Here is a 14799-nt window from a genome sequence, read left to right as displayed (position 1 = left end):
GCTCTAGCAATTGAGTCAAACCTGAGCACTGTTGTGAAAACCTCAACCCACAGCCAGCCAGCCAGCCAAGAGTACAGGTCCCAACAGGGGCTTCTGATTGGCAGCTGGTGTGTGATGACTGAGCCACCAACATGTGGCATCTGACAGGATCTCCAGGTAGACAATGGCAGGACAGAACTGCTTCCAGGTGGGGCCAAGTGTTCTGGAAAAATCACCATGCCTTCTGAGACGTCTCTGGATTGAGTGTTAGAGGATGAGAGCCTATCCATTATCCCCTACACATAGATATATGCCAACATGGTGGGTGTAGGAAACTTGGAGAAAGGGAAACAGTGTGGAAGGCAGCAGAGGATGGAGACTGAAACAAGGACAAGAAGGACTTATAGCTATGGGAAAATAGGAAGCAAGTCCGCTAGCACCTGGGGATGATGGGTGGGATGAAGAAAGAAAAAGTCCAACTCCCTGGTTGTGATAAGCTAGCCCAACATAATCAATCCCATGATTCATCAGGGCACCTGATAAGCAGAGGTGAGCTATTCCTTTAGGAGTTCAAACAACATCACCAACAAAAAATTTAAAAAGTGAATGAATGATCTGTGAACCAGATCAGCCAGGAAATTAAAAGCAGAATTCACTCTAGGAATTTTTAAGCCATGTCCACTGGTCATTACTACTTTGCAAATTCTCTGGAGAACATGGCTGAGTAAACATGAGATCTGCTGCTATTTCAGGGGGTGCTCAGTGGGAATTTTGGCATAAGACACAGAAGCCATGTTTCTGTGGGGCAAACAGTGACTTAATTTTGAAAAGGATCTCACGAACAGCTACCTTTGCTCCTGCTTTAAAACCACATCAAAATCCCAAATCTCTTTTAAAATTTCTTTTCAAAGGCAGGGCACCTTCAAATTACATTTATTTTCTTCACGGGTCATTTTATGTCGTCATTACCTATTTCATAAATTTTATGTAAATATATATGTAATTACATAGTGCTGGGAGTTAAATGTCTCTGTATGAACTCGTGCAGAAATGTGGTTGCCCTTCAAATAATGAATACTAGCCAGAGCCAGTGGCTCAAATCTCAGCCTCCTGAGTAGCAAGAATTATGATCCCATAATTCTTGCTACTCAGGAGGCTGAGATTTGATGATCACAGAATAGAGCCAGTCTGAGCAGAAAAATCTGAGAGACTATTATCCCCCAATTAACCAGCAAAAAGACAGAAACCATGGGCAAATGGCCAAGCAAGATAGCAAGGCCCTGAGTTCAAGCTCCAATATTATTACCAGCATAAAATAAGAGATGACAGCTAGGTAATGAGAACTCTGTACTCATGAATAATTTAATAGCATTGTCAGGGAGTGGCTCTTTTTATGAGAGTACATTTATACATCCTTACCAGGTTATGATTCAAGAAGGCCCTCACAAAATATAAGGCTGTACACCTCAGAGTCATAAATGAGTTTCTTTTTGCTTTCTTATTTTTCATGGTACTGGGACTTGAACTCAGGGCCTTATGGTCTCAGTTTTCTTGCTCCCAACTGGCTCTCAAGACGCTTGAGCCTTGCGTCTAGTCTAGCTTTTTTTTCCTAGTTATTTTAAAGATGGAATCTAGTAGATTTTTCTGTTCCATCTGGCTTCAAACCTGGATCCTCTGGTCTCAGCCTCCTGAGTAGCTAGGATTACAGGCAATAGCCACCAGTACTAGGCTTACTTTTTTTTTGATAAATTTTGAGAAAAGATCCTTCTATGTAACTCATGCTAACCTCCAATTCACAATCCTACTGCTTCAACCTCCTGAATTCTAGGATTACAGGTATGTGCTACCATGCCCAGCTGTTATCTTTTCCTAACAAGTCACTCAGTCTTCATATTCTGTTATAATATCATAAAATGGGCTGAAATATATAAGTAGATAATGTAATATCAAGAAATCTATAAGTGTTTTACAATTATGTTAAAATACAGTTTACATTATATGAATAGTATTTAATATATAAATAAAAGTTAAAATTGTATTTATATAATACATATGTACAGCTGGCCTGGCACATCGAAGTTGTCACCTTCTCTCCTTAGATCACTCATGCACATAGGCAAATCCTTCGCAAATTCAATATAACTTATGACTTTTAAAATAAGAAACTGGAAGGGAATTAGTCGAGGCCATGCATTGAAACATGAAGAAGGAAATAGTCTTCAGCCTTTCCTCTTGTTCCTTTTGTGCTGATCTCTTCCACTTCTCTAGTTGCTATGAATAACAGCCCTGTGGTGACCTCGCTGACAATAGCCACTTGTCACTTGACCCTGCCCTCTCAGGGTGCTCAGGACTGCCCTCCTGCTCCACATTATGAAATAAAACAGGTTGTTTTATTTAGCACTTAGCATCTTCTTATTGTCAACAGAACTGTTATCCTAACCATTTTCTTACTGTTGGTATCAAAATTTAAAATAATAATTCTTCTGTGTCTTACTGTGAAGTTATTAGCTCTCTTGCTTGGGAGTACATGACTCATACATGCTAGCACTTCTCTGTCTCCTAATTCAATATCCTTGTTTTAAATGTTTGAATTGTCTTTACATAGTTGTACAAAGGGGCTTCAATTCAACATGTCAGTTTATGAGTCCAGTTTCCATTTCTCCTCTAGAAAAACAAAAGGCATGCACCATAAAAAGTATACATGTTAACTGTAAATAAAAGAAATTAAATGACACATTAAAAGGAAAAGCCAAAAGAAAGAGAGTGAGAGAAAGAGAGAGGGAGGGAAGGAGAGAGGGGGAAAGAGGGGGGGGGAGAAGAAAAACAATTTCTCCAACAAAGTTCTATAAAAGAAAAGCAAAATAAATGACCAAAAGGAGCCAGATAGTCCTGGGAGGGTTCTGAAGGAACAGAGCTAGGTTCCTGTATTAAGAGAGAAGAAGATTCAACCAAAAAGTTTTGGCAGAGGGAAAACATCCAGCAGAGGGAAGACTTTACATTAAATACTTCCAGTAGAGGGAAGACTTCTGGTACAGGGCAGACTTCCGGCGGAAGACTCAGACCTAAGCATGTCTTGGAAGCACAGACAGCAAGGCACAAGACACTAGGCTTCAGTCAAATCAAGAATATACTCCCCCTCCCCACAAGACTTCTTCGTTGCAGACAAATTCTTACCCACACTGACTTATGCAATGCCAAGGACATTCTTCCTTGCTATTCTTGCTTCTTAATATTTTCTTCTCTTACATACTCAGTGCAATTTTAGCATCCTTTTCCAAGGTGACTTAATCTTTCACTTCTAAACTATTTCTGTTTTATTTATACTCTAACCACTAACATACATTCTTTTTTTGGTGGGGGGGGGGGGTGTCCAGTCATGGGCCTGAACTCTGGGCCTGGGTGCTGTCCCTCAGCTCTTCAGCTCAAGGCTAGCGCTCTACCACTTGAGCTACAACGCCACTTCCGGCTTTTTTTTTCTGCTTCTGTGGTGCTGAGGAATCGAACCCAGGGCCTCATGCATGCAAGGCAAGTGCTCTACCAATGAGCCACCTTCCCAGTCCCATACATTCATTTTTTTGAAAGTCATTTTATTGTAGCAGATGCATAAAAGGTAGTTTATTTTTTCTGAATTTTTTTAAATTTCTAGACCAATTTTGCAATCAAAAGACTGAAATTTTACATTTAGATCTTTATAGAAAAAAATTCTCTATAAATCAGCTTTTTCTTTTATTTTTGAAAATCTGGAAACATATTCACAGACTTGAGGGATTTTTTTAGAACAGTTTTATATTAGGAAAAGTTAGTTTTTCCACATTTCAGGATTTAGTTCTACTCTTGTCACTGACCACGCTCCCAAAAGGACTATAAATCTTTCAGAATGAATACCAGAAGGCAGGAGCCAAAATATTCAACATACAGAGCCACAAATGTTAGCCAATTGCTATTCTTTAAATACCAGCTATGTCAAAGGATTTTGAATGCTCCTACTTTGACCAGACACAATAAACATCTAACCAAGGAGAAGCAGCATAAATATGCTCCTTTTTAAATGAAATTTCCCAAGAACATAATTAAATTCCAATACTTTTTTTTACACTTTGTCACACATTTGCATTTGTGAGATTTTAAGAGCTGAAGAAAACATAATAAAATATTATTTTACTAGAAGGGTTTTGAAAAAAAATGTTTCCAATGAACTTTTCCATTTCTGAAATCAAGGCAATTCTTTTGCTAGCTGTCTTCTGGCTGCTTCTGCTTTTATGCAGCATAAAGTCCTGTCAACAACCAGGAAGAGTTAGTTAAAATTGCAACTATCAGTTGCAAACATGCAGAGATTGAATGAAAGTGGCTTTCTCCTTCCAACAATTTTTTTAAAGATTATTTTTGAAAGGCAAAATACCAATGATCTTTGTATTGTTATTAGAAAGGTGGTATACAGAGAGGTTGGTTACTGTTAAGTAAGGAAGTGAGAACATTTCTTTTTAGATGATGTCACCCCTTCCCTCTCTCTCTCTCTCTCAAGCATTTTTTAATAAGGATGTATTAAATGAAATTTTTGACTTGAGGAAGTATGTCATTATTTGGTTACAAAGAGTAATGTCCCTTTCTTTTTAAAAAATCTAGTACTGGGTTTTGAGCTCAGAGACTCCTTGCTCACTCAGCTTGCTTGCTGGGCTGGTGGCTCACTTGAGCCATACCTCCAGCCCAGATTTTTGCTGGTTAATTTTAAGAAGATGGAGTCTTTAAAATTTTTTTTATTTTCTTGTAAAGATGCTATATGGGGGGGGTACAGTTACATGTGTAAGGTAAAGAGTACGTTCCTTGTCAAACATTGTTACCCCCTCTTTTGTTTTTCTCCTACTATTCCTTCCCTCCCTCTCCTCCCCCACTCCTCTCCACCCTCAGAAGTGGTAAAGTTCATTTCCAACATAGTGTCTTATGAGTATCATTGTTGCAATGGGTCATCCTGTGTCCTTGTTTCAGAGTTTTGTTATTCCCTTTCCCCTCTCCAAATTAGATAAATGTATATACAAGATGCAGAGTACAAAAATCAAATATGGTGACAAAAGGGGTTACACTATAGGAGTCTTGAGGGATTTTCTGTCCAGGCTATAGCTTTGAACTTTGATTTTCCAGATCTTAGCCTTGTGAATAAATAGGCTTATAGGAGTGAGTCACTGCCCCTGGCTGGTAAATGCCCCTCTCTTACTGTTAACAGAAAAGAGTATCCACGCAGCCTCAAAACTCTTTGATTGCTGTCAATCAATAAATGCAGTTGCTCCCTTACTATTTACCAATCCTGGTGACAGGTTCTAGAAAAAAAAAAAAAAAAACCAGGAAACTAAACAGGCAAGACCCTTGCCTTCCTTAAGCTTATGGTTTAAGTAGAGGAAAAAATGTCTTAACTTTCTAAAACCCACCCAGTTGAATGGAAATGGTCTGAAAAGTGCTAGAAGGGCATGAAGTGTGGAAAACAGAGAAAACATTAACCTAACTTGGTCCTTCATCCCTGGATCTGAGATCCTGAAAACGAACGAACGAACAAAAACTGGGGCTCTTCCTGCAGCTCTGTGGTGCCACAGGGCACCGCCTGATTAAGAACCCAAGGCAACAAATGTGGCCAAAGCCTGAGTGAGACCGTGGGGCAAGAGGAGCTGAAAACCAGGCATCTACAACAGTGACTAGGCCCTGAACACAAGCTGAGAGTCTGTCTTCATTTCAAGACTGGCTAATAGGAGCCAGTGACATTTTTCAACGATCACTCCAGCTGCAGGGGTTCTGGCTGGAAGACGTACGTGGGGACGTGCAGAAACCATGCAGCTCACTGTGGAGACCCGGAGGAAGGAGAATGACTTGGAGCAGGAGGTTGAGATGACTCATCAGGCACCAGAAAGGCACTTTTGAACTGAAAGGTTGCTTCATTTTCCCCTTCTTTTTCACTCCTTGTTCAGGAAAGGATACTGAAAGCTGATAGTTCAAAATGGTGGGCCACATACCTGCAGAGGCCTCATTGGAACTTACTATCTGAGCCCCACACCTGAGACAGGGAGGCAGCAAAGGCATGCTGGGAATATCAGGAGGCTCCCTTGATCCTGTCCCCCAACCTCTGCCATCAGGAAGCAGCCAGTGAGACCAGCGAAGGGACAGGACCATCACATAGCTCTCCAGCTGGTTTTGGACGCTCTCAGAATTTTTTCCTCCAAACATGGCACTCAGAGAGTAAGAAACCTGACCCCCTGCCAGAGACTGTTCATTAAGCATGGCAGAGGCTCTGGGCCCAGCAGAGGTTGGCTAAGCATCACTAGACACCTCTTCTTCCAGGTTCAGAAGTGGTAAAAGATGCTCAGAGTAAAGTGGCTCAGAGCCGTGTGAGTCAAGAGTAGTAAAATACATTGCTTTGCCTTCTGTTTATTTGCAAAGCTATTTTATACTGATGATTCAGCACTCATGAAGCCAAGACTCCACAGAACCCCAAGGAAAGAGAAAATACTGTTTCCAGAAGGGATGTGTGTGTCCTTACAGAAATTAAAGTTTTCATACGACAAGTTTTCATATGACAAACTTACAAAGCTCATTTCTGTATTTTATCAGAAATGAGTAAGGAACAATGCAGAGAAACATACATGTTCTAAATAGCCCTGGAACATTGATAGAGATTGACAATTTGCTGGAATGTTCGAGTAGTGAGGGAAATTTGTAGCAAATATAATATAGCCTTCCTATGAAAATCAAGAAGAAGGAACTGAATAAATAGGACAATAAAATAAAGGTGAAAAATGAATAAATATGATAATAAAATAGTTGGGTAATGTGGCTTTATACAGCAGTGACATTTACAACCAATCAACTCTCCATTGCCAAAGAATAGTAGACTGAATTAGGTGTGAAGAAGTTCCAACAGCAATATTAACAAACTAATAACAAAAAATACCTATGGGGAATTTTTAACACCCATTTCCTGCATGGGGACCTAGTTAGACTAAAACAAACCTTTGCTAAAAATTTCAAAACCCAAATAAATGAACAGAGAGAAGAAAGGTGGACAATATTCAATATACCTATGTGAAAATGGAAACTGGTAATTTGAGGGGATTGGTGAGTATGGAAAAGATGGAAGGGGGGAAATGATGGAAAGGGTGGCGCTGATCAAAATACATTCTGTTCAGAGGCTGGGAAGGTGGCTCAGTGGTAGAGCACTTGCCTTGCCTGCATGAGGCCCTGGGTTCGATTCCTCAGCACCACAGAAGCAAAAAGAAAAAAGCCAGAAGTATTGCTGTGGCTCAAGTGGTACAGCGCTAGCCTTGAGCTGAAGAGCTGAGGGACAGCGCCCAGGCCCAGAGTTCAGGCCCCACGACCGGATCAAAAAAAAATTGCATTTTGTTCATAAACTGATATGTCTGAAGCCTCTTTTTACAGCTACTTAAAGGTAATTTTTAAAAAGAAAAACAACCTAGCAACAGAGGCTAACACCTATAATCCTAGCTACTCAGGAGGTTGAGATCTGAGGATTGCAGTTTGAAGCCAGGGCAGGAGAGTCTGTGAGACTCTTATCTCCATATAACCACCAAAAAAAAAGAGACAGAAGTGGAACTATAGCTCAAATGGTAGCCTTGAGCAGACAAAAAAACTCAGGTACAGCACCCAGGCCCTGAGTTCAAGTCTCAAGAAGGGCATACATGCACTAAAAAGACAAAAGCCTATAAACCATGAAGAAATAGTTATTAGTGTACAAACTAATACATAAGAAAATGTGACAAATTTAGAAAAAATCTATAATTAATATAGTAGCAATTATTTACATTATTAAGAATAAAAAATAAGCTGGACATGCCTCACAAGCACTTTTGCTTAGCATGTGTGCAACCCTAGCATAAAGAAATACATCTCCACAGAAAAATGAGGAAAGAATACAACGCAGTGGTTATTTGATCTGTAGGAGAAAAAAAAATAACAGCTACATTGCTAAGAACATACAAATTCAAATGTGATACACTTGCTATCAAAATTAGCCAAAATAAATGAAAAGAGCTGTAAATTCATGAGAAATTACACCAATTGATTTTAACTCAAATAATATTAATAGCTGAGGAAGATTTAAAAACCTCTCCACATCTAAACTTCCACATCTAAACCCAGAGGACCCCTGGGCATCAGGGGGTCTGTGCTTGTTTGTTTTTATGTTTATGACCTCTGGTTGATTTCACTCCATGTCTAAACATGAAATCCATTGGTTCAATATTGGTCCAGTGTTCTCCAACATATGTGTGCTGTAAGACTCTATCAACATTTGTTTATATAAACCAACTTTGAGATTGTTATTCTGTTTCCCTTTAAGTGAAAATAACGTTAAAGTAAGTCTTCTCAAACTTTAGTTCATACATATCCTTCCTTTAAAAAAAAAAAACTTTAGCCGGGGGCCAGTGGCTCACACCTGTAATCCTAGCTACTCAGAAGGCTGAGATCTGAGGATCGAGGTTCAAAGCCAGCCCAGGCAACAAAGTCCATGAGACTCTTATCTCCAATAAACCACTAGAAAATCGGAAGTGGCGCTGTGGTGCAAGCAGTAGAGCGCTTGCCTTGAGCTGAAGAGCACAAGGACAGCGCCCAAGCCCAGAGATCAAGTCCTACGACCAACCAAAAACAAAACAAAAACAACTTTATTGAGGTATAGTTGATATGCAACTATATTTAATATGCACAAATTGATGAATTTAGACATGCACAGACACCCTTGAAATCAAACCACCATTACACCAAGTTCTTTTTCATGGTAGGCGTATTTAATGTGACAGCAACTTCTTCAATTACTTAAGTGCGAGATACAGATAGTAAGCTTCTACACTGCATGGTAGATTGCTAGAATTCAGTGATCTTGACTAGGTAAAACTTTGTACTCATAAACAGCTCCTAATTAGAACTGTCAGAGATAGTTGAAGAATCCATCCTATAGAGATAATATACACATCCAAGTAGTACATAAAAATATTTGCTGTAGTACTATATTGGTTGTGATGACAAAAGTTGATTTGAAACTATCTAAAAAGCCAGCATGGGGGAGGGGTGGCAGAATACCAGCAAAACGATAAACTGGAGGTGTGATTCAAGTCATAAAGCACCAGCCAGAGCACAAAAGCTGAGTATAAGCTGAATAAAAGGCCCAGATTTCAAGCCCGAGTTCAAGCATACACACCCAAATAAGTTCTCAATAGGGAACTATGGCATAAATTAATGACATATTCATTTCACTATATTGATAGTGAAATGTTACACCTAAGGCAAATATGAGACTTTTGTGATTAATATTGCATCACCAAGGTATATCATTAAACAGAAAAAGCAAGATGGAGAATGAGAAAGTATGAGTTCATTTATACATACAGATTATCTGTGTCTATGTATACTAATTAGCACATCTGAAAAGAGGCCTTGCTCATTTCTTTCTACCTAGCTTGAGTTTTACCATAAGCATATTAGCATATCATCTGTATAATTCTTAAAACCTTGAGCCATGTTCTCCCCTGCACGTCGCACAGACGGCGGCCACAGCCAGACAGCCACACCCAGACAGATGGCAGTAGTGGAAAGGGAGCCACGGCCCTGGCCAGCAGGAATCTCAAAGGCAGAGGCACCAGAAAGCAATGAAGACTTCCATAGTTTTCCTACAAACACGCAGTTTCTAGTAATGATTGCCATAGATCAGATAAAGGTGAAGGATAAAGACAACCTGAGCCAAAGCTGGTGCCTCTTAGTCTCACCTCTCGGCTCACAGACAGAGAAGTGAGTGCTGCAGCATGGAAGCCTTTGGAACTGGACATGAATACATTTTGAAACAAAGGCAAAGCAGCACTGCACAGTCTATAATGAGGCAGAGCTACTTTCCTTCAAGCTATTTGACTTTATTAAATAAGGTTTAGGGTGTGGAGGAATCATACCATGAGCAATAAAAAAAATAAATGGGCTCTTCCAAATATACCAGGCAACAATTTCCAGCAAAAGATCTCTTACATTTTGAAGTTATTACATTAGATATCAAAATTCCTTCCTATCAAAAATCTCATGAGTAACTAGGGCAGCCTGTGGATTATGAAATCAAGCCCAAGTTAGACAAGCTCATGGTATCCATTCATGAACAAATGAAGGATAGATGAATCCGTGAATGAGGCAAAGCTCAAAGGCCTCCTCTGAGTTAGCTGGCATTACTACTACTACTACTATTACTCTTGCTTTTGCTTTGGGGGGGGGGGGAGCTAAGGATTGAATACAAGGCCATGGGCAATGCTAAATAACCACTCTATCACAGAGTCATATTGTCAACCCTGAGTTGTTTGGATTACAGGCATTTGGTTATTTTATCTTATTTTGTTCTGTACCAGGGCTTGAAGTCAGATCCTTGAACTCTCCTTGTCTTTCTTGTTTATGGCTGGTGCTCTACCATTTGAACCATGCCTCCAGTCTAAAATTTTGCTATTTAATTAGAGATAGAGTCTCACAAACTTGTCTGCCTAGGCTATCTTTGAATTGCGTTGTTCTAAGTCTCAGCCTCCTGAGAAACTAGAATTACAGGCATGAGCCAATAGTGCCTGGACTGTCCCAAGATCTTTTCTTTGTCCATTGTGAAGCTAGAACTCAGGGCCTGAACACTGTCCTTATGCTCTTTAGCTCAAGGCTAGCACTCTGCTACTTTGAGCCACAGCTCCACTTCTGGTTTTTAAGTGGTTGATTAGGGATTAGTGTCTCATGCGGACTTTTCTGCCTGGGCTGGCTTTGAACTGCAATCCTTAAAGTTTAGCCTCCTGACTAGCTAGAATTATAGGTGTGAGCCACCAGCACTCGGCTCTGTTGCAAAATTTTTAACATTGTTATTTTTCAGTAATTAAGTTGATGTGGTACTAGTAGCTACTGGTAGTATGAAGAGTTATGAATCAGTCACATTGGATAAGTATGCTCATCTAATTACACTGCCACTTCACACTTATATATCACAGCTAAGAAGCAAGGAGAGTCTAAAGCTCAAAACTGTGAATGGTCATGGCTGACTGGTAAGTGGGATTTCCTATTGAAAATGTGCAGTCTCTCCATCATTTGGCAAAACAATAGAACTGGATGCCAGTGGCTCACATCTGTCAACCTAGCTACTCAGGAGGCTGAGATTTGAGTACCATGGTTCAAATCCAACCCTGAGCAGGAAAGTTCATGAGACTTTTATCTCCAATTAACCATCCAAAAGACAAAGGCAAGAGCTGTGGCTCAAATGGTAAAGTGGCAGTCTTGTGTGCAAAAAAGCCAAGCAAGAGCTAGAGGCCCTGGGTTCAAGCCTCAGTACTGGCACACACACACACACACACACACACACACACACACACACACACACACACACACCACATACCATAGTAGATACATTCTTTATTCTGTGTTTTTCTTCTGTGATCAACTAATATATTTCACATAAGCCAAAACATAAACACATGCTCTTAAGAAGTTTTACCAGGATCCAGTGACTTACACCTGTCATCCTAGCTACTCAGGAGGCTGAGTTCTGATTGTGGTTCAAAGCCAGCCCAGGCAGGAAAGTCCCTGAAACTTTTACCTCCAATTAACCACTAGAAAAATAGAAGTGGCACTGTGGCTCAAAGTGGTAGAGTGGTAGCCTTGAATAAAGATCTCAGGTTCAGCACCCAGGCCCTGAACTCGAGCCCCATTGCTCACAAAATAAAAAAATTAAAGAGCAGAGGTTTTGTTAAATAATGATATTTAAAGGCACCAAAGTCCTGCTCATGTTGTCACTGAGATTTTTCTTTTTGCTGTTGTTGTTTAAAGTTAACCCACATCAATGTACAAGAAGGGTGTAAACTTAAAGAGTGTTTCTTTAGAAAATGGAGCTGAGCTTCCCCCTCTCACTACTGGAGTTGAAGTGGATACTGCTGTTTTTCTGTTTCAAAAGATTCTTTTTTAACAAGAATAATGGTGTTATCACAATTTTTTCTCCATCTCTAAAAGTAAAATCCAAGCAAAAGAGCCAAATATTGTCTTCCAAAATTGAATATCGAGTTGTTTTATAAAGCAAACTAGAGAGAGAGAGGGACAGAGAGAGAGAGAGAAAGGGAGAGAGAGAACAGGGAGGTACTAGAGCAATTTCTACAGGCCTCCTGGGAATTTTTTGTCGGAGGGACAGAAAAACCAGGCAACTGGCCGGCAATAAAGATAGAAGCCTGGACAAGATCCCAGCCCACAGCCGCCTTCTGTGTGGCCCGCAGCAAAGTATTTCTCAGCTTTTCCACCAATGAAGCAAGGATCAAACCTCCTGCCACTCCATACCCCGAAAGACAAGTAATGGGAAAGGAATTTAATTAACTGTAATAGATTGCAAAGTACATCAAACTCTTGCAATGAAAAAAAATCATTTAACTCCTAATTACCAGCTAGAAGACCTCTTTAGCCAGTTAAGGTGTGTATGTGTGTGTGTGTGCGCGCACGCGCGCGCGTGTGTGCGTGTGCGTGTGTGTGTGTGTGTGTGTGTGTGTGTGTGTGTGTGTGTGTGTGTGTGTGTGTGTGTGTGTGTGTGTGTGTGTGTGTAGGTCCTGGGACTTGAACTGAAGGCCTGGACACTGTATTTGAGCTTTTTTATTCAAGCTAAAGCTCTACCATTTGAGCCACAGCTCCAATGTTAGTGATTATCTGAAAGGAGTCTCACAGACTAGAGACTCACAGATTTTTCTTCCCAGCCTGGTTTCAAACCATGATTTTCAGATATTAATCTCCTGAGCAGCTAGGATTCCTTCCACTCAGATGTTGCACACCACAACATACATCAGGCACAACTTTCCAACCTGATTCCTTCATCATCCTTCTTTCTGTTCTCTCAGGTGGACTTTGGTCAAAAATTCCAGGTGCAGTAAAAGGCATCCTGAGGGAGGAGACACACATGGGGAAATTGGGAGTTAAGTCTAGATTTCTTCTGTTGTTACAACATATACCAGGGGTAAGGCCAGCTGAGTGTAGCACTTCCATGTAAGTGCAGATGGCTCCAACCTTCCATGCTGTTTCCCAAGCTGAGCCAGGATGGAAAGCCATGCTACGCCCATAAGACAGCCCTTCCGGGGCTGGGAAGGTAGCTCAGCGGTAGAGTGCATGCCTTGCAAGCATGAGGCCCTGGGTTCGATTCCTCAGCACCACATAAACAGAAAAAGCCAGAAGTGGCGCTGTGGCTCCAGTGGTAGAGCGCTAGCCTTGAGCTGAAGAGCTGAGGGACAGCACCCAGACCCGGAGTTCAAGCACCCAGACCCGGAGTTCCGGCCCCATGACCAGCAAAACAACAACAACAAAAACAACAACAACAACAAAAAAGACAGCCCTTCCACCAACAGAGGACAGAAAGCACGATTCCAGACCCGGCCTTGTAGGCCCCTCCAACCACCTAAGAGCCAGTGACAATATTGGTGATAGCCTTCTCTCCTTTAGTTCTTCTTTTTTCTTTTGAATTTATAGATTCTGCAACATTAAATTCCATCTACCTTCAGTCCAAATAGAAATGGATTCTCTCAGACGTTCGACCTTGGGCCTAACAATTTACCCCTCAGTTTAAAGATACTGTATTGTCAATTTGCTTATATATACAACTGTTCCACATCTTATCTGACTTTATGAAATACTACCCACTTGTATCACTTTCTAAAATTATAATACTTGTGACTAATCTGCTTTCTCCAACAAATGAAGTATCTTACAGTTCTCTTAGTTCACAAACAGCTCTCCACATGCCTTATAGAAATTACTGGAACTTCACTATATTTTTAGAGACTCACAGAATTCACACAGAGCCTAAACAATCATCCCAATGCTAGAAATGATCAAAGGCAAAGTATCTTCCTTACAAGACTATTTTATTTTTTACATTTTATCTGTGCTGTGCAAAATTTTAAAGCCATCTACAACTGGGAGAAATGCATATATACGTACACATTACACACATATACATATATGCATGTGTATATATGTGTATGTATATATGTATATGTGTATATATGCTTATATGTGTATTTATATGTATATATTTATATATGTATATGTCAATATGTGTGTATATACTTATATATATATAATGTATCTGTTTATATATCTATTATGTATGTGTATGTACATATACTCATATATATACACATACACTGCATATGCACATATAGGTATGAATGCAGTGTCATACATATGTGCTCATACATGTATATATGTATATAATGTGTACATGTATATGTGTGTATACATGTGTAAATATCTATACATATACATATATACATTTGAGTATATAGTGTATGTATAGAGAGCAAATGTGTGTGTGTGTGTGTATGTGTGTGTGTGTGTGTGTGTGTGAAAAGAAAGGGAACTAGGAAAGAGAAAGAGAAGGGAGTAGGAGAAGTAAGGAAAGGAGAAGAAAGAAGGTAGGATTTTTCTTTCTTCAGGGAGTTCTGGCTTAGGGATAAGAAGAGCTGTTCTCAAGAAGAGCTGCGATGAGCTGCCCTTGGGGAACCTCTTCCCTTTTACACCATTTGGTGGTAAAAGGTCAACTTGTGCTCTTTGGCTGGCACAAAAATGAATTTAACAGATCTCTCTTACCAAGGAACAGCTGATAAGACAGACAACACAACCTCTTAAGATAGCACAAGATAAGCTCTGATTAGATTGGAAAGAGGGGTGTGTCACTTCCTTTAAAATTAGGGTACAGTTCCAGGGATAAAGATTGGTGAATAAAAATGCAATGGGATCATTAATTTAAAAGTGAAATTGTGTTCTAAAATCCCAGATGAATAGAATATATACACATATAAG

General features: G+C 40.0%; 1 protein-coding gene across 2 annotated transcripts in view; it reads right to left on the bottom strand.

Moving 5' to 3' along the window:
• The window catches only part of Odad2 (outer dynein arm docking complex subunit 2), a 136566-nt gene that overhangs the window by 88518 nt on the left and 33249 nt on the right, over positions 1–14799 (bottom strand). The window lies entirely within an intron of this gene.

The sequence above is a fragment of the Dipodomys merriami genome, unplaced genomic scaffold (assembly GCF_024711535.1).
Source record: "Dipodomys merriami isolate MVZ:Mamm:240054 unplaced genomic scaffold, mDipMer1.0.p SCAF_51, whole genome shotgun sequence".
Taxonomy (NCBI): domain Eukaryota; kingdom Metazoa; phylum Chordata; class Mammalia; order Rodentia; family Heteromyidae; genus Dipodomys; species Dipodomys merriami.
The sequence above is the reverse complement of the archived record's forward strand: the minus strand, read 5'-3'. Positions and strand labels throughout refer to the sequence as shown.